Raw genomic sequence first — 20,430 nt, 5'->3', positions numbered from 1 at the left:
ACTGGGTCTGGGGGCTGCGCCGTCTCCACCCGGGTGCTGGGCAATGGCGGCCGACTGCGTGTATTGGCACCGTTTTCGTTTCCAGGTCCGTGGTTAATAGTGCCATCGGGTGCCTGCAGTGTGGGATAGACCTGGGGCAGGGTATCAGGATCAGTACCTTCACCCTCCTGAGGTCGCTGGTCTATAACTTGTGGGGACACCAGGGGCAGGGCATCAGGATCAGTACCTTTACCCTTCCGAATTCGCTTGCTTGCTACTTTTGGGGACACTCTATTCCCGACATTTCGCAACAATATTTTGTTCTTTACATTAGGAATAGTACCGGCATCTATCAACAACATTTTGTTCACAATTTTAATCGGTTCGTTACATTGGTTGTCATGCATACAATGTCTCTTTAAGTTCAGTTGGTTGCAGGTCTCCTTTAAGAGAACCCTGTTGGCTTTACCCCAATCAAATTCTTTGTTAGACACCACGTGTTGGTCCCTCAGCGTTGCACCTCGTGATTTGGCCGCAGCCATCTTTTTTTTCAGCCATGTTGCACCTCGTTGCAGCAGGGACGCCATCTTGCCTCTGTCTCGAGGTCGACTGTCTTGATCCTTCTCTCCCGTGATTCTGCCACAAAAGCTGGAAGAGTGCCTGTGAATTCAATCTTCCTCCCCAGGAGTCCTGCCACTGGAGCCAGGAAGGTACTTTTAAGTCATTCCGGTCGGATTATTGCCATGCAGTCGTGATGGACAGTCTGTGCCTCAGGTGCTGCGTTGGTCTGTTTTTGGTGCCTGGCCCAAGCGAAGGTGAGGTTTTGCTCTGTCTCTGAGCACGGGGGCATCGATTGCTGGAGTGAAGAGGTCTTCCCATTTCCACTGGATCTTCCCCATCCACCTTCTTCCGAGTAGCGTTGGATCATCACCTGCAACAATCCACAGAGGTAACTTGTGCACCACGCCATTATGGATTACACTTACATCTGCACTACCAAGGACTGGGATCAGCTCCTTGGTGTAGGTGCGCAACTTTTCCCATACTGGAACCAGCTCAGGTCGTTTTTCGTTCCATAGCCTCTCAAAGGCATCCTGGCTCATCGCTGACTGGCTTGCTCCCGTGTCTACCTCCATGAAAACTGGAACGCCGTTTATCTCAACTTACATCTTCACTGGAGGACAATCAGTGGTGCAGGTATACACTTCTTCTTGGGGCTGAGCTGTCTCTCTGGTCAAATCATCATACTCCCCGCTGGATTCAAAGTCATCTATCGACTCCTCTGCTAGACGGTGAGTCATATTTCTTTTACACATAAAATGGAGGTGGCCCTTTGTGTTACAGGCTTTGCATGGTACTGAGCAAATTGAAACTGGTGAGCCCTATGGTTTCCTCCGCAACGTCAGCATGGTGCTACTCGATTAGCACCTCTCGGCGGATTCTGAGTTCTGGGTCTGTGCTCTCTGCCCTGGGCAAAGCCACGTTCTACAGTCTTGCCTGTGAAAGGCACCATTCTGTGTACAGTACTTGCTGGTTTTGAGTCCACAGGATGAATAATTTGCTTGGTGCTACAGGTCGAGGTCATGAACGCCTGACTGATGCTGATGGCATTCTGCAGGTTTACTGTGGTGTCGGCAGATAATAGTTTGTGAAGGAGGCCCTCGTGGCCAATTCCCATAACAAAGATGTCTCGCAATGCTTCGTTGAGGTGCGTGCCGAAATCACATGGTGTCGCAAGTCTCCTGAGGTCGGCAGCATATTTTGCAATCTCCTGGCAGTGAGTCTAGAATCTGTGCCTGGCCATGAGGATGCTCTGTTTTGGTTTTAATTGGTCACAAATTAGTTCAGTCCGCTCATCGTATGTCTTATCCTTGACCTTCATGGGTACCAGCAAGTTCCTGACGAGGCAGTAGACCTCGGGCCCACAACTGGTCAGCAGTATAGCCTTGCACTTCTCCGCCAATGTGTCCGTCTCCCCTGTCAGGTCGTTTGCCACAAAATATTGCTCGAGCCTTCCCATGAAGGCATCCCAATCATCACCCTCTGCGAAGTCTTTTAGTGTGCCAAAGGTAGCCATAATCACGTGAAAGTCTGTATTCTCGTCGCCAGTTATTATGTCTATAGTGCACTTATGAATGACTCCACGAGGCAATGTGTTGTACTCAAACAGTAGTGACCTTGGTCCTTTATTCGTAATTCCAGAGTGAGGCACAGCCTTTTATACTGGGCCCTGCACACCCATGCAGGTGACCTCAGGTCTCCCACCGCAGTGCCCTCTGGTGGACAGCCTCTGCCACAAGGGCAGGGAAACCCCGGTCTCCACCAGTTGCACCCTCTAGTGGTGCCAGCATAGTGTATACACAGGGTAAACCTTATTGATAGTACATCAGTTAACAAGTATCAATTTTATGCAACTATACAGTGACTACACAATGAGTATATCTATAGTCTGCATATATAACGCTTGTAACATTGCCAGTCTGCATTAGAGAAATGAATATACATTTATTAATGCGTTGGGCTTATCTTCCACTCGGGCACACAGGTTTGAAAAGACAGACTGGCTGCTGGCCTTTCAAGCTTTGGGTCTACTCTGGGGAGAGGATCTGGGCTGAATGCTGCATTGATGAAATAGTCCTTATGTACAGGATGAGCTGCATTCTCGTTACTATGGCACCGAGCATCACTGTAGACATGGCTGAGGAGCTGTGTTGCTAGGATTTCACTGCCATCACGACAGGCTGGTCTTCAGGGATGTGACAGGACAGTGCAGCTGGCAAAGATACTATTCTCAGCCACTGCCCTTCCGCCTCTGGGGGATCAGGGTTCAAAGCACCAGACAGAAAGAGGACCAAAATAAAGTCCTCAGTTCCATCAATGGCCGTAGATGGAATTTGTCCAGTGTTTAACCTTTCTTTCTTACTGACCATGAAAGATTGTTAAACGAGAAAGTAACTATGAATGTTATAGGGGTAGACAGCTTAAGGGGCAAGTGTTTTGTGTATTAAAGGATAGAAAGCTCTGGAATCAGAGGTAACTACAGTCATTCTTATACAACAATAACTTGTATTTATATAGTGCCATTAACAGTAAAATATCCAAGGCGCTTTGCAGGAGTGCTATTTGATATCGAGCCACGTAAGGTGATATTAGAGATGACCAAAAGCTTAGTCAAAGAGGTAGGTTTTAAGGAGCGTCTTAAAGGAGGAGAGGTGGTGAGACGGAGAGGTTTAGGGAGAGAATTCCAGAGCTTAGGGTCTAGATAGCCGCCAATGGTGGGGCAATGAAGATTTGTTATGCGCACAAGGTCAGAATTGGAATAGTGCAGAGATCTCGGAGGGCTATAGCAGTAGGTAACTCTAGGGGTTTGTTGTAGGACTTGATAATTCGAGGGGGGAAGGGGCGGCGTACTGTTCAGTGCTAACCCCAAGATATATCAGAGGTAGTTCCTGCATTTGACATTTAAGAAGGTCGAAATTACTGTTGGAGATATTATCGTACAAGTGCTTTGTGAATTCATGTGTCAGCCTTGGCTCAGTGGGTATCACTCTTACCACTCAGTTAGAAGATTGTGGGTTCAAGACTCAATCTAGAGATTTGAGCATGTAATCCAGGCTGGCACTTCAGTATACTACTGAGGGAGTGCTGCACTGTCGGAGATGCTGTGTTTCAGATGAGGCGCTAAACCGAGGTAACGTCTGCCTTCTCAGATGGACGTAAAAGATCCCTTTATACGATTTTGAAGAAGAGCAGGGGAGTTCTCCTGGGTGTCCTGGCCAATATTTATCCTTCAATCAACATTACATATTGCTGTTGAGGGACTTTGCTGTGCGCAAATTGGCTGCCGCGTTTCCTACATTACAACAGTGGCCACACTTTAAAAGTACTTCATTGGCTATAAAATGCTTTGGGATGTTCGGAGGTCCTGAAAGGCACTATTATAAATGCAAGTTCTTTCTTTTTCTCCTAGAATAAAAGTAACCATATGTTGCTTTGCTGCAAGACTTAAAAGTCTCCATTACTGAACCTCAGTGTAAAGCATCTCATCAGACTGTATTGCTGTCTCTTCTGCTTTCTGATGAGTTCTTGACCCCTATTATCTTGACAACGCACCAAATTTTTCAATTAATAAAATTAAGAAGCAAACAAAAATGGAAAAGCGGTGGCATTATTCTTTGACCTATACGCAATCATCATGTGACGTTTCTGCCTGATAACAGATCCTCAAACGTCTGTTAGAAAGACAGGAACTCTTTTGTTAAAACAAGACAGACGGTTCAAGACAGACCATTCACATGCACAGCTTTCTCTTTCACAGTTATCAGCCGTCTCTCAAAGATCTCATTATTTTAAGTCAATTTTATAAAAGAGAAAAATAAACAGTGTGTGACTGCATCGGCCAGCCACTGACTCCCATTACCCTCAAGGGTTTGTTAGCGGAAATATATTTTATTTTGCATTGCTACCCAAAGATTTACGTTGAAGTATTTTAGCACTCACTTGCTACTGGACACCACCTTTTATTTTCCACCTGCAACGTGCAGACAATAAAAGTTTAGTTTTCAAAGACGGGCAAGGTGCGTGCTTGATGTTGCTCAATGATCTGCGCTATATCTGAGAGTGGTCAATGGTGGTCACTACATTGGAGAGTGTTCAATGCTGGTCATTACATGATCTGAAAGTGGTCAGTGCTGGTCATTACATGATCTGAGAGTGGTCAATGCTGGTCATTACATGATCTGAGAGTGGTCAATGGTGGTCATTACATGATCTGAGAGTGGTCAGTGCTGGTCATTACATGATTTGAGAGTGGTCAATGCTGGTCATTACATGATCTGAGAGTGGTCAATGGTGGTCATTACATGATCTGAGAGTGGTTAATGGTGGTCATTACATGATCTGAGAGTGGTCAATGCTAGTCATTACATGATCTGCGAGTGGTCAATGGTGGTCATTACATGATCTGAGAGTGGTGAATGCTGGTCATTACATGATCTGAGAGTGGTGAATGCTGGTCATTACATGATCTGAGAGTGGTCAATGCTGGTCATTACATGATCTGAGAGTGGTCAATGGTGGTCATTACATTATCTGAGAGTGGTCAATGCTGGGGGGAGTGTTTGCTAGTGCTGTTGGGGAGGAGTTAAACTAATATGGCAGGGGGATGGGAAACTATGCAGGGAGGCAGAGGGAAATAAAAGGGAGACAGAGGCAAATGATAGAAAGGAGAATAGTAAAAGTGGAGGGCAGAGAATCCCAAGGCAAAAAACAAAAAGGGCCACATTACAGCAAAATTCTAAAGGGGCAAGGTGTGTTAAAAAGACAAGCCTGAAGGCTCTGTGCCTCAATGCGAGGAATATTCAGAATAAGGTGGATGAATTAACTGCGCAGATAGCAGTTAATGGATACGATGTAATTGGCATCACAGAGACATGGCTCCAGGGTGACCAAGGCTGGGAACTCAACATCCAGGGGTATTCAACATTTCGGAAGGAGAGACAGAGAGGAAAAGGAGGTGGGTCAAAGAAGAAATTAATGCAATAGTAAGGAAGGACATTGGCTTGGATGATGTGGAATCGGTATGGGTGGAGCTGCGGAATACCAAAGGACAGAAAACGCTGGTGGGAGTTGTGTACAGGCCACCAAACAGTAGTAGTGAGGTTGGGGAAAGCATAAAACAAGAAATAAGGGATGTGTGCAATAAAGGTACAGCAGTTATCATGGACGACTTTAATTTACATACAGATTGGGTTCACCAAACTGGTAGCAATGCGGTAGAGGAGGATTTCCTGGAGTGTATTAGGGATGGTTTTCTTGACCAATATGTCGAAGAACCAACTAGAGAGCTGGCCATCCTAGACTGGGTGATGTGTAATGAGAAGGGAATAATTAGCAATCTTGTTGTGCGAGGCCCCTTGAGGAAGAGTGACCATAATATGGTAGAATTCTTTATTAAGATTGAGAGTGACACAGTTAATTCAGAAACTAGGGTCCTAAACTTAAGGAAAGCTAACTTGACGGCATGAGGCGTGAATTGGCTAGTATAGACTGGCAAATGATACTTAAAGGATTGACGGTGGATAGGCAATGGCAAACATTTATAGATCATATGTATGAACTTCAACCGTTGTACATCCCTGTCTGGAGTAAAAATAAAATAGGGAAGGTGGCTCAACCGTGGCTAACAAGGCAAATTAAGGATAGTGTTAGATCCAAGGAAGAGGCATATAAATTGGTCAGAAAAAGCAGCAAACCTGAGGACTGGGAGAAATTTAGAATTCAGCAGAGGAGGACAAAGGGTTTAATTAGGAGGGTGGAAATAGAGTACGAGAGGAAGCTTGCTGGGAACATAAAAACGGACTGCAAAAGCTTCTATAAATATGTAAAGAGAAAAAGATTAGTGAAGACAAATGTAGGTCCCTTGCAGTCAGACTCAGGTGGAACAAAGAAATGGCAGACCTATTGAACAAATACTTTGGTTCTGTCTTCACGAAGGAAGACACAAATGACCTTCTGGATGTACTAGGGGTCCGAGGGTCTAGGGAGAAGGAGGAACTGAAGGATATCCTTATTAGGCGGGAAATTGTGTTGGAGAAATTGATGGGATTGAAGGCCGATAAATCCCCGGGGCCTGATTGTCTGCATCCCAGAGTACTGGCCCGAGAAATAGTGGATGCATTGGTGATCATTTTCCAACAGTCTATCGACTCTGGATCAGTTCCTATGGACTGGAGGGTAGCTAATGGAACACCACTTTTTAAAAAAGGAGGGAGAGAGAAAACGGGTAATTATAGACCGGTTAGCCTGACATCAGTCGTGGGGAAAATGTTGGAATCAATTATTAAGGATGAAATAGCAGCGCATTTGGAAAGCAGTGACAGGATCGGTCCAAGTCAGCATGGATTTATGAAAGGGAAATCATGCTTGACCAATCTTCTGGAATTTTTTGAGGATGTAACTAGTAAAGTGGACAAGGGAGAACCAGTGGATGTGATGTATTTGGACTTTCAAAAGGCTTTTGACAAGGTCCCACATAAGAGATTGGTGTACAAGATCAAGGCACATGGTATTGGGGGTAATGTACTGGCGTGGATAGAGAATTGGTTGGCAGGCAGGAAGCAGAGAGTAGGGATAAATGGGTCATTTTCGGAATGGGAGGCAGTGACGAGTGGAGTACCACAGGGCTCAGTTCTTCACAATATACATCAATGATTTGGATGAAGGAATTGAGTGTAATATCTCCAAGTTTGTAGATGACACTAAACTGGATGGCGGTGTGAGCTGTGAGGAGGATTCTAAGAGGCTGCAGGGTGATTTGGACAAGTTAGGTGAGTGGGCAAATGCATGGCAGATGCAGTATAATGTGGATAAATGTGAGGTTATCCACTTTGGTGGCAAAAACACGAAGGGGCAGAATATTATCTGAATGGCGGCAGATTAGGAAAAGGGGAGGTGCAACGATATCCGGGTGTCATGGTTCATCAGTCATTGAAAGTTGGCATGCAGGTACAGCAGGTGGTGAAGAAGGCAAATGGCACGTTAACCTTCATAGCTAGAGGATTTGAGTATAAGAGCAGGGAGGTCTTACTGCAGTTGTACAGAGCCTTGGTGAGGCCTCACCTGGAATATTGTGTTCAGTTTTGGTCTCCTAATCTGAGGAAGGACGTTCTTGCTATTGAGGGAGTGCAGCGAAGGTTCACCAGACTGATTCCAGGGATGGCTGGATTGACATATGAGGAGAGACTGGATCAACTGGGCCTTTATACACTGGAGTTGAGAAGGATGAGAGGGGATCTCATAGAAACGTATAAGATTCTGACAGGATGGGACAGGTTAGATGCGGGAAGAATATTCCTGATGTTGGGGAAGTCCAAAACCAGGGGACACAGTCTTAGGATAATAGGTAGGCCATTTAGGACTGAGATGAGGAGAAACTTCTTCACTCAGAGAGTTTTTAACCTGTGGAATTCCCTGCCGCAGAGAGTTGTTGATGCCAGTTCATTGGATATATTCAAGAGGGAGTTAGATGTGGCCCTTACGGCTAAAGGGATCAAGGTGTATGGAGAGAAAGCGGGAAAGGGGTACTGAGGTGAATGATCAGCCATGATCATATTGAATGGTGGTGCAGGCTCGAAGGGCCAAATGGCCTACTCCTGCACCTATTTTCTATATTTCTATGTTTCTATGTCACTACATAATCTGAGAGTGGTCAGTGCTGGCCAATAAAGTATGCAATCAGTGAACATCACAGACCTCTGGGAAGAGAATTGTTGCTGTTGGCGTGGAGACTGCATTTACGACGCAGGTAAAGAATCTGCAGTTCGACTTAGAAACTCCCTGCTATCTGTGGGGCAGTGCAGAATACTGGCTTGTTACCTCACGGTACTGTGTTTGAATTAAACCCAGACAGATATGCAACTAGTGGTGCACAGAGTTAACATACAGTCCTTCCACGTGGTTCAAATCCTCAAAATGACAAAGTCCCAAGTCTCTTCCTCTGATTTCTATTAAAAGTTGTGGGTGAAATAATATCGGAATACGATCCATCCAGTTTGCAGGGGCAAAGGAACAGCACAGCTGAGGAGCACATAACCAATCTGTGCTACAAATAGCACTCTCAACTCTATTTGCTGCTGTATATGACAAGAGAGTGCTGGACATTGCTCCACAGTGTGTCCCAGACAGTGCTTGACATTGCTCCACAGTGTGCATCCCAGACAGTGCTTGACACTGGTCCACAGTGTGTCCCAGACAGTGCTTGACATTGCTCCACAGTGTGTCCCAGACAGTGCTTGACATTGCTCCACAGTGTGCATCCCAGACAGTGCTTGACACTGGTCCACAAGTGTGCCCCAGACAGTGCTTGACATTGCTCCACAGTGTGCGGCCCAGACAGTGCTTGACATTACTCCACAGTGTGCATCCCAGACAGTGCTTGACACTGGTCCACAGTGTGAGTCCAGACAGTGCTTGACACTGGTCCACTGTGTGTCCCAGACAGTGCACGACACTGGCCCACAGTGTGCATGACATTGGCCCTCAGTGCATGATCAGACAGTGCTCAACACTGGTCTACAGTGCGTGTCCAGACGGTGCTCGACACTGGCCCACAGTGTGTGTCCAGACAGTGCTTGACACTGGTCCACTGTTTGTCTAGACAGTGCACGACAGTGGCCCACAGTGTGTGTCCCAGACAGTGCACGATACTGGTTCACAGTGTGTGTCCAGACATTGCTTGATACTGGTCCACTGTGTGTGTCCAGACAGTGCTGGGCTGAGAACCTAGTTCACCTCTGTAAGAAGCAAAAATCATTTCTTTCCACTTTAGACACTAATAAAACATCTAGGCTGACACTCCAGTGCTTTTGGATGAGACGTTAAACCAAGACTCTGTCTGCTCTCTCCGAAGAAGATCAATGGAGTTCTGCCTGGTGTCCTGGCCAATATTTATCCCTCAACCAACTAAAAAACAGATTATCTGGTCATTAGCACAGTGCTGCTTATGAGACATTGCTGAGTGCAAATTGGCTACTGTGTTTCCTACATTACAACAGTGATGACACTTCAAAAAGTACTTCATTGGCTGTAAAGCACTTTGGGGCATCCTGAGGTTGTGATTAGCACTATAGGAATGCAACTCTTTCTTTTTAATTGCTGGGTCTATATTTTTAGCAACACATTACCATAACTAAACTGAATAAAGATTAAGGGGTAGAAATTGCCCCCGCGCCCGAAATGGGGCTCACGCACCTCGTTTCAATGGTTTTTACCGCAGCTGTGGTTGATGTCGCCACTTGAGCGAAATTCCACTCTTTTTTAAATTCGGATCCGGAAGTCGCTCTTAATGGGGGGCGGTGACTACACGAGAGGGGCGGATACACGGTGGTGGCAACACCTGACTAAACCGAGGGGCGGAAGTTGGGGCCGGTGCGGAGATCATAAAGGGAGAGCCTTCGCGATTTTAAAACTTTGGTCCACTGGGCCACCTGGGAGGGTTTTGGCTGGGCCAGCAGCCTGGCATCAAAGAGGGGGTGCCAGGCTACCTGTTGGTGGCCTGGCCGAACCCGGGGGCATAATTGGCCGGCCGACATGGCAGTCAGCCGACAATAAAAAACACATGGCAGCAGCGGCGGTGCATCCTCCCCTTTAAGGGAAGCCGCACTGCTGTTGTAGAAGGTCACAGCCTCACTGGACCACTGGGAAAAAACAGGTTGTGGCACCGCCAGGTAGGCTGAAGATTTTCAGAGGGAAATGTTATCTTTGGGGGGGTAGATCGGTGGTGCGCACGGTAATGGTGCACTTAACACGGATCGGTAGCAGAGGAGCAGTAGGGGCAGGGGGAAAATCGGGGCACAGGCAGGAAACCTCGGAGTGTAATTAGGCTATTAGCGACAATTCACAAAATGTCGGCGGCCACTCCACTCCACAGCGTGGCCGCCGATTTGCGGGGGTAACAGGCCTTAAGGAAAAGGGCATTTTCATCTACTTAATAATTTGGTGTCCGTGCTCAATAGTGCTGATTTAGAAAAATACTTACAGAAACCCACTTTCCATATATTATCCAAAAGCAAAATACTGCAAATGCCGGAATCTGAAATAAGAACAGAAAAGTGCCTGCTACACTCTGGTCCATTCCGCAGTCACCCCTAGCAGCCTCTCCCGTTCCCACGGCACCTTTTCGTGCAATCGCTGGAGATGCAACACCTGTCTTTTTACCTCCTCCCTTCCCACTGTTCAGGGCTCCAAATATTCCTTCTAGGTGAAACAGCGATTTACTTATACTTCTTTCAATTTAGTATACTGTATTCGCTGCTCCCAATGTGGTCTCCTCTACATTGAGGAGACAAATGCAGATTGGGTGACCCCTTTGTGGAACACCTCCGTTCAGTCTGCAAATGTGACCCCAAGCTTCCGGTCGCCTGTCACTTTAATTGTCCGCTCCACTCCCACTCTGACCTCTCCGTCCTTGGTCTCCTACACTGTTCCAATGAAGCTCAATGCAAGCTCGAGGAACAGCACCTCACCTTTCATTTAGGCACTTTACAGCCTTCTGGACTCAACATCGAGTTCAACAATTTCAGACCTTAACCTCTGCCCATATTTTGCTCTGATGTATTTTTTCTTTTTCTGTGTATCCCATGGCACCTGGTAATTATCCTGCCATTCACACCCTATCTAAATTAATGTTTTTCTAACTTCTGCCATTACCATCTCGAGTCGGCCCATCATCCCTTTTGTCTCTCTAATCTCTCCTGTCTTCCATTCTATCACAGATCTTCCCTTTTGGTCTTTCCTCCCCTCCCTCTTTCAGTGCTCCTTAAAAATCTGTTCTTTCGAACATTCGCCAGTTCTGACGAAGAGTCATTGACCCGAAACGTTAACTGTGTTTCATGCCACAGATGCTGCCTGACCAACTGAGATTTACAGCATTTTCTGTTTTTATCCCATATATTATCCCCTGCTCCCCTGAAGACAATGGCCCGAATTTGCGGTCAGCGATGAAGCAAAGGCGTTAACCGCTGACCCTGAGGAAAGCTGCCCATCTCTGTGGCGAGAAGTTTGCTTTTACTGACATTCAAGTGATTTCAGCGCTCTATAGTGGGGATTCCCTAACGCGATCTGTGGTGACATTAACAAGCTGTCTAAGCAGCCAATCATGTTGCAGAATTCTCAAAGACAGGGAAGCAGGAATTGAGAACCAGCCTTTAAAAAAATGTTAGAGAGCAAAACAAAGATCGGGGCTCTCACATGTGGATAAGGTAGAACCTGAAATATCAAGGACAGACTTTTAAATATAGATTCTTTCCGACATTTTCTTAAAAATTATAATTTTTATCGTAACGGAGAAATTTGACACTCCATAAATTAAAAATAGCTTTTTAGGGTCATAACAGTCAATGGGCTCAATTTTCCCCAGTGCCATTTTTTGGGGTATTGCCAGAGTTGCACCCGTTTTTTTTGGCCCCAGCTACTCCACAAAAATAACCAGCAAGCTTCCCCATTCTACTTTTTGAAAGTGGCGCCGTGCAGCCTGTCCTGTAGCTTTGGGGGGATGGAGCCTAATGTCTGCGTGGAAAAACGATGGCCCCCCCTTCTGCGCATGTGCGAAAAAAAAGAACATTTTTGACGTGATTGCTATGGGCGCGACAGCTGCAGGAAAAATGCAGGGAGCAGCGCCAGCCCTTATACATGACCTTTTTCCCTTTTTCGATCTTACAAAGGCCTTTGACACTGTCAACCGTGAGGGTCTATGGAGCGTCCTCCTCCGTTTCGGATGCCCCCAAAAGTTTGCCACCATCCTCCGCCTGTTCCACGACGACATGCCGGCTGTGATCCTTCCCAATGTATCCATTATAGACCCAATCCACATCCGGACCGGGGTCAAACAGGGTTACATCATCGCTCCAACCCTCTTTTCAATCTTCCTCGCTGCCATGCTCCACCTCACAGTCAACAAGCTCCTCGCTGGAGTGGAACTAAACTACAGAACCAGTGGGAAGCTGTTTAACCTACGCCACCTCCAAGCCAGGTCCAAGATCACCCCAACCTCTGTCGTTGAGCTGCAGTAAGCGGACGACACCTGCGTCTGAGCACATTCTGAGGCTGAACTCCAGGATATAGTCGATGTATTCACCGAGGCATATGAAAGCATGGGCCTTACGCTTAACATCTGTAAGACAAAGGTCCTCTACTAGCCTGTCACTGCACAGCACTGCCCCCCACCCCGTAATCAAGATTCACGGCATGGCCCTCGACAACATGACCATTTCCCATGTCTCGGAAGCCTCTTATCAACAAAAGCAGACATTAATACGGCGATTCATCATCGCCTCCAGTGCGCCAGTGCAGCCTTCGGCCGCCTGAGGAAAAGAGTGTTCGAAGACCAAACCCTCAAACTTACCACCATGCTCATGGTCTACAGGGCTGTAGTAATACCTGCCCTCCTGTATGGATCAGAGGCATGGACGATGTACAGAAGACACCTCAAGTCGCTGGAGATATATCACCAACGATGTCTCCGCAAGATCGTGAAAATCCCCTGGGAGGACAGGTGCACCAACATCAATGTCCTCACCCAGACTAACATCCCCAGCATTGAAGCACTGACCACACTCGATCACCTTCGCTGGGCAGGCCACATAATTGTGTGGCCCGGTCCCGGAAGGTTACCGCATCCAAACGAGATGCGGGACAATTCTGCCCCCCAAAGTCTTCAGTGTTACTTGACTCTATCAAGCGGTTTTTATCACAACTTTAACCACTTAAAGGAATCCTCAATTATTAAAATAAATGCTGAGTGACACATCCTTATGTATAAAATTAATTTTTCACAGCTGTAGGTTGTTTATGTTAAATATATAATTCTGTAAACACCTCACAAGTCAATGTCAGATTCGGGCAGCTGTATTGTGTTTGAAACTTTATCTTGGAAAAGTTAGCTAATTAAGAGGATTTCTGTCAAAGCTTAGCTCTGAAAGGTACTGAAAGGATTCAGAGGACACTGGATATCTGCAAGTAAATCAGTCCGACTCACTCTCACAGTGAATTACCAGCTGGCCACTGCTCTTTCAGAGGACATGTCAAACCGATTCCATCTGCCAGTTCCGGTGGGTGCAGAAGATCCCTTTGCACCATTCAAAGAAGGGCAAGAATGTTTTTCTGGTTTACCGTCCAACATTTATCCATCACCCAAAACCATTTAAAAAAAGTTGATTGTAACTGGTCATTCATCTTGTGGAATCTTGCTGTGCAAATCAACTGCACTTCAAAAAAGTAATCGATTTGTTGTGAAGCACTGTGGGATGTCCTGAGGATGTGATAAGCAGGGAGGGGGGAATATCCAAATAAATGTTTTCCCTCTTTCCTTCCCCACATGGCATAGATCAGTGACTCACTGAGTATGATGTAGCAGCACGAGATTCCAATGCTCTATGTTGTGCGTGCTTGACTTTAAATTTGACTGCACTTATGTCAGCCGTGGCTCAGTTGGTAGAACTCTCACCGCTGAGTCCTACTTCAGCGATTTGACCACAAAATCTAGGCTGACACTCCCGTGCAGTACTGAGGGAGTGCTGCACTGTCTTTCAGATGAGACGCTAAAATGAGGCCACGTCTGCCTTCTCAGGTGGGTGAAAATGATCCTATGGCACTATTTTGAAAAAGAGCAGGGGAGTTCTCCAGGGTGTCCTGACCAATATTTAATCCTCAACCAACATCACTAAAACAGATTATCTGGTCATTATCACATTGCTGTTTGTGGGAGCTTTGTGTGTGTTAATTCGCTGCTGTGTTTCCTACATTACAACAGTGAATACACTTCAAAAATACTTCATTGGCTGTGAAGCACTTTGGGAAGTGCTGAGGTCATGAAAGGCACTATAGAAATGCAAGTCTATCTACCTTTGTTTTTTTACTGATTTGTGCTTTCTAGGTTTCTCCTGGGTAATCAATGGCAACTTCGGGGATCAATACTGACACAGGTAACAGAGCACGAAATGAATATTTGTCGACTGAATAGCAATCTACACTCATTGCTTATCTGCAACTACTATAATCATTGCCAATAACGGAATAGTTTCAACTCTGTTTGAGGGCAATACATTTTTTTTCCCAGACTGTACAACTCAATAATTCAAACAAAATAACCTGATTTTTCCCCAAGAGTGAGAAAACTGGTTTGCAAAAAACAAGTATACTCCTAAGTAAAAATATTTCAGGGATTTTCCCTGCACAATGGTATCGAAGAATTGGAATTAAAAGGCACAAATATGCACCTTAACACGAATTGCATGCTTCACAGTTTAAAAGCTTGATCTGAATGCATTCTCCAAAAGTTATCTCCTGGTCAACTCAAGTGCACAACACAAGCGGGAGCCAAATCAGCCTTGGCTCAGATTTGCCTGAGTCAGAGGGCTCAATTTTCCCCAATGCAGTTTTTTGGCGAATTTGAAGAGTTCCGCCCATTTTTTTTTAGGCCCGAGTATGCCAAAAAAAATTTGTCCCCTTTTTAATTTTTGAAATTGGCGCCGCGCAGCCTGTCCTTCAGCTTTGGGGGTGGAGCTTAATGTCCGCTCCGAAAAAAGGATGTCCCCCTTTCTGCGCATGCGTAGAAACGTTTTTACGTTTTTTACTTGACTGGTATGGGCGTGCATGCCCAGTACACCTCCCGTTTTAAAGCTGCTGAGGTGGGCAGTATTCAAGATGAAAACAGAGCTTTTAGAAATTGATAATTTATAGCCTAAAGGTTCTCATCCATTATATAAGAAATATAAGTGGGTTCGTTTACCCCCCCCCCCCCGCCACCCTGGGGGGTGAGCCCCGAGCCCCTGTGTCCAGGCGAGGGAGCGATTCTGCCGGCCGACGCTCCGACCCTCGAGCCCGGTGAGGAGATGTTCGGTGAGGGGTGGTACTTTGAAAAAAATCAAAAATTCAAGAATTGTATTCGGCTTCCAATTTCTCCCTTTTCACTTCGAAAAAATTAAGATTTATCATGCATATTCTCTCTTGACTCCCTCCAAAGCTTTGGCTAAAAACAATGGCATCTTTCTGTGTCGATTTTGTAATGTGTGCTGATATTCCTTAAGTGCCCAGAAGGTTTTTTGGAAGTGGTCACATACACCGTCCTAGGAAAAATGTAAGTTGGCCAAACTTGCTTAAAGCTGAAAAACTGGCGCAGACATCAGGTTACTATGACGCAAAGAAACCATAATCTAAAAAAATCGTACCTAAATGATTTACACTGGTGCAGAAACTTTGGGGAAACTTGAAGATTTTTATTCACTCCAAAAAAGTGGAGCACGCCAAAAAAACGCCGCAGTTAATTGGGGAAAATTGAGCCCTTAAAGTTGTAGGTTCTAGTCCCAGTCCAGAGATTGAATCACTAAAAAAATCCAGATTATCACTTTACTGTTTATGGGAGCTTGCTGTGCAGAAATTGGCACCCGCGTTTCCTACATTACAAGGGTGGCTACGCTTCAAAAAGTACTTCATTGACCATAAAGCGCTTTGGGACGTCCGTTGGTTGTGAAAACACTACATAAATGCAAGTTTTCCTTTCTGTTACCTTTGCCAGGGAACTAAATGTTGCGAGCAAGAGTGAGAACATGTGCAACTGCAGACTTCGCTGCTCACCAACATGGAACGAGCGTCCCTGGCAAGCCAACATGTGCTTTTTCTTTTCAAACATTTTTTAAAAATCATATAATTTTATTTGGAGGATTTTTGGTGACTGAATACTTAATATAATTGATTCTACCACCCACCAACAGCGAATTAAAGCAGACTTTTTTTTTAAGGTAAGAGTTTGTCTTTTAACTTTAAAGTTCAGCCACAATTTCCTGAGATAAGCATTCCACAGTAACATAGCTTAACATTATTTCTCCACAAATCCCCTAAGCTCAGTAACCCCATGAAAAACAAGTATACTTCCTTCCCCTACTTATAGCCCTCTGACTTTCTTTGGTAAGCCTACCCAGTTTTGAAACATCTGTTTTCTTGGGTTAGTGTGAGAGCAGTACGCCAGATTATAATTCACTTGGCCGTGTTCAAGGTGAAATTTACATTAACTTCTCAGCGAGTTCCTCCCACCCCCCCCCCCCCCCAATAACTCAGGAACACAGCACAGAGCTCCTTTAAAATGCCCATTGAGGAGTATCCCTCAACCTTGGTGGGAAAATGGAGAGCTATTTTTTTTACTTTTGTTGGCTGGCAGACTTGAGAACGACAATAACAGGAATCCACTCTAGCCATTGTCAGTTCCTGAGGATGCACCATCAGCAACTCTTGCAGCACTACATACAGTCATCTTTCCCCATCGTTCAATAGGAGCTCAGGGACACAAACCTCAAAACGGCCGTTATTGAGCATTATGAAGTGGCCTGAAAGTTGCTGTACCACAGGTGCCTACAAAAGGAATACAAACAACAATCTGTGCTTACTTCCTCCATCACCTCGGAGTCAGAGGGTTGTGGGTTCAAGTCTTATCCCAAGGCACAAAACCTAAGCTGGCACTCCAGTACACTACTGAAGGAGTGTTGCACCGTTGGAGATGTCGTCTTTCGGATGAGACATTAAACCGAGGCCCCGTCTGCCCTCTCATGTGGATGTAAAAGATACCATGGCACTATTTCGAAGAAGAGTAGGGGAGTTCTCCCTGGTATCCTGGCCAATATTTATCTCTCAACCAACTCCTAAAAACATTATCACATTGCTGTTTGTGGGAACTTGTGTGTAAATTGGTTGACACTTTTCCTACATTACAACAGTGACTATACTTAAAAAATTATTTAAAAGGCTGTAAAGCACTTTGGGAAATCCAGAGGTCATGAAAGCCTTTTTTTTCTTTCCTTGTATCTAATGCTACAAAACAACTTGTCGCGATTAGAAAGTTGAAGAAAGTTGCCTTGTTGGATTCGTGCAATAAGCTATTGGAGTTCTCAAAGGGCCTTTTAATTTCTCTTTTATGCTACTGAGGATGTTTTCATTGTGCCAGGTTTCAATGGTGAAGTTCAGGAAGATCCCAGATTTCACCACTTTGCCTGTAGTGAGCCTGAGTGGCTGCTCCCGACTGCTGTCTAGTGAACCCTGATGAAGAGTATATGTGAGGGGGAGGTCATGATCAGATCAAGATGTTTCCCCTCCCCCATCTTTCAGTAGAAAAAGATGACTAACATTCGGTGTTTTCTGAGCTCTAGAGTAGAGAGAAACTATTTCCTCTGGTGGTGGACTCCATATTTTGGGGACATAGCCTTAAAATTAGAGCAAGGCCATTCAGGGTTGATGTCAGGAAGCACTTCTTCACATAAAGAGTAATGAAAAGCTGTTGAGGCTGGATCAATGAAAATTTCAAAATTTTTGTTAGATAAGGGTATTAATGGATATGGAACCAAGGTGGGTCGATGGTGTTAAGGTGCAGATCAGCCATAATCTCATTGAATGGTGGAACAGGCTCGAGGGGCTGAATGGCTTCCTGCTGTGCCTTTGCTCCATGCACATCCACTTGGGTGTGTGACTGAAAGGCTACCAGCATCCTCAAATGTATACAGCAACTCATTTAGTTTCATGGGGGGGGGGGGGGGGAGGCGGGGAGGGGGGTGTAGGGAAGAAGGTGGAAAGAAAGGATTGGGAGAGAAAATAAAAAATCAGATGAGGAGAGAAAAAATAGAATATTGACATGCCAATGTAGCAATCTGAACAAGAGAAGAGGGGACTGAACAGGCTGAGGGGGAAATGGCATTACGGCTAAGTCTAATTCGGTTCTCACCTGACATCTATTCATACACTTCCACCAAAAGGCACTGGATAACATTCAGGAGCTGTTCTGTGGATGCATTCCCCCCCACGCCCCCCTCCCTGCTGCATAGTCCTGGGACACTGGGGAAAGTGTAGTCAATATCCGGGACCTTGGCTTAGGTCAGCATACTCTCTTATGTTCCTGGGGTCTGGCTGGCCTGGTGCATTTACCCACTCAAGTCATTGGGCGGGGGATAGGTCATATGTCGTGTTGACACTCACGCAAACGTCTCAGGTCCAATGTACAATGGGACACTATGCCTCAGTAATACGTACTGTGTAGAAAATACTTCTGCTGTTTTGAGATTTACTCAATGCAACAAAGCCATACAGTAAAACCTGGATTAAGGAGCTTAACTTTCAAAACTGGACCCTTAATGCACTGAACACAGAATTTCCTTTTCAAGCTATTAAATAAACACATATTTCCTGTCATATAATATTTGCTGGAACAGGTTTGTGTGTGTGTGTGTCTGCACTTATGAAGGTGAGGAATTGCCGGGCATGGTAATGGAACACATTTTTGCTTGTGGTCTGTGATAGCATCGAGCAATCCCTGGACAGACATATGCAGGTTATGTAAAATGCATAACTCCTTCTACACTGTCCCTACAGTGCACCATTGTCCCAACCCCAAGGATCATGCTCTATATTGTGTCACTTTGATATTCTCACATCAGGTAAGTCTTCGAAGGATGCTGCCTAATTAGTGCCAAATTATGGGCTGTTTGAGGATGTGCACTGAGATCCACGTGGAACTCAAGTTATCGCTGCTCAAACCCTTGGGAAGCTAAACAGCTGTCAAGGAGAAATGACTTGCTGACTAATCAGTTTGGAACAGATTCAAACCCAGGTCCAAGAGCAGAAAGCACAAGATTCCAATGTGTTGCACCATTCAGATCTCCATTTCCTTGTTATAAAGCAGAAATAAACTAAAGGATTTGATTTTTTTTTAAGATGACTGCCTGGATTGATTTGCTATTGGAGTTCTCAAAGGGCCTTTTAATTTTTCTTTTATGCTACTGAGGATGTTTTCATTGTGCCAGGTTTCAATGGTGCAGCGTTGCTCTGTTTACAGGTTCAGTTGCTCCGAATCTCACGTGAGTGAGAAAGGAAGAAGGAAAGATAGAAGGAAAGAAAGAGAAAATAAAAGACTTGCATTTATATGGCACTTTTCACGAGTTCAGAACAACCCAAAGTGCTTTACAGCCAATGAAGTGTTTTTGAAATGAAGTCATTTTTGTAATGTGGGAAATGCGGCAGACAATTTGCGCACAGCAAGCTCACACAAACAGCAATATGATAATCACCAGATAATCTGTTTAGTGATGTTGGTTGATTTCCCAGGACACTAGGGAGAACTCCTCTGCTCTTCTTTGAAAAAGTGCCGTGGGATCATTAATGTCGGCACCTCTGACAGTGCTGCACTCCCTCAGTTCTGCACTGGGCGTGTCAGCCTAGATTATGTGCTCAAGTCTCTGGAGTGGGCCTTGGACCCAGAAGCTTTTGACTCAGAGGCAAGTGTGCTACCCACTGAGCCACAACTGATATCTAATAAGGGGAAAATACTCCTTAAAATTCCTTTCCGACCCCCTCAAATGCTCTAAGCCAGCCCAGGAGATCACATGGACCAACATAATTATAACTATGTAAATGAAGTGGGGTTTTTTGCAATAGAAAATAGACCTTGCTAAATACTTTTCCAAAAATACACTGCCCTATAATTTACCTGATAAACTTCACAGCTATTAAAAAAGCTGGTTAATTAAGACAGGCTACTATGGTCAGTTGCGATGAGCAGATGATCAGATTTCACATTATACTGGGAGAGTAGGGCAGAGGTTACTGAAAGCAGTGGTGCAATGACATCCAAGCTCCAGGCAAATCTGGCAATTACCACGGGGTGCAGACCCTCATCAAGAGCAGTTAACACTGCATCAACCAACAGCTGGATAAATAACTGGTTTGGAACAGGATAAGAACTGTAAGTATGGACTGAGATAATGGGTTTTGAGCCACTGGGCTCTTGGGTATATCATGCCAAAGCAAGCAATGATCAAGGAAGAATCATGTAGTTAGCAAAGTAGTTTGATTTATTTTTCAGGACAGAAAGGAACTCTTAACAATCCCCTTGTTTGGGAGACTAAATGGGTTAGGTAG

The 20,430-nt window shown here is 45.2% G+C and overlaps 1 protein-coding gene across 4 annotated transcripts in view; it reads right to left on the bottom strand.

Annotated features, from left to right (window-relative positions):
* LOC139260068 (partitioning defective 3 homolog B-like) overlaps positions 1 to 20,430 on the bottom strand; it is a 1,396,127-nt gene that overhangs the window by 20,225 nt on the left and 1,355,472 nt on the right. The window lies entirely within an intron of this gene.

The sequence above is a fragment of the Pristiophorus japonicus genome, chromosome 3 (genome assembly GCF_044704955.1).
Source record: "Pristiophorus japonicus isolate sPriJap1 chromosome 3, sPriJap1.hap1, whole genome shotgun sequence".
NCBI classification, from domain to species: Eukaryota; Metazoa; Chordata; class Chondrichthyes; family Pristiophoridae; genus Pristiophorus; species Pristiophorus japonicus.
The sequence above is the reverse complement of the archived record's forward strand: the minus strand, read 5'-3'. Positions and strand labels throughout refer to the sequence as shown.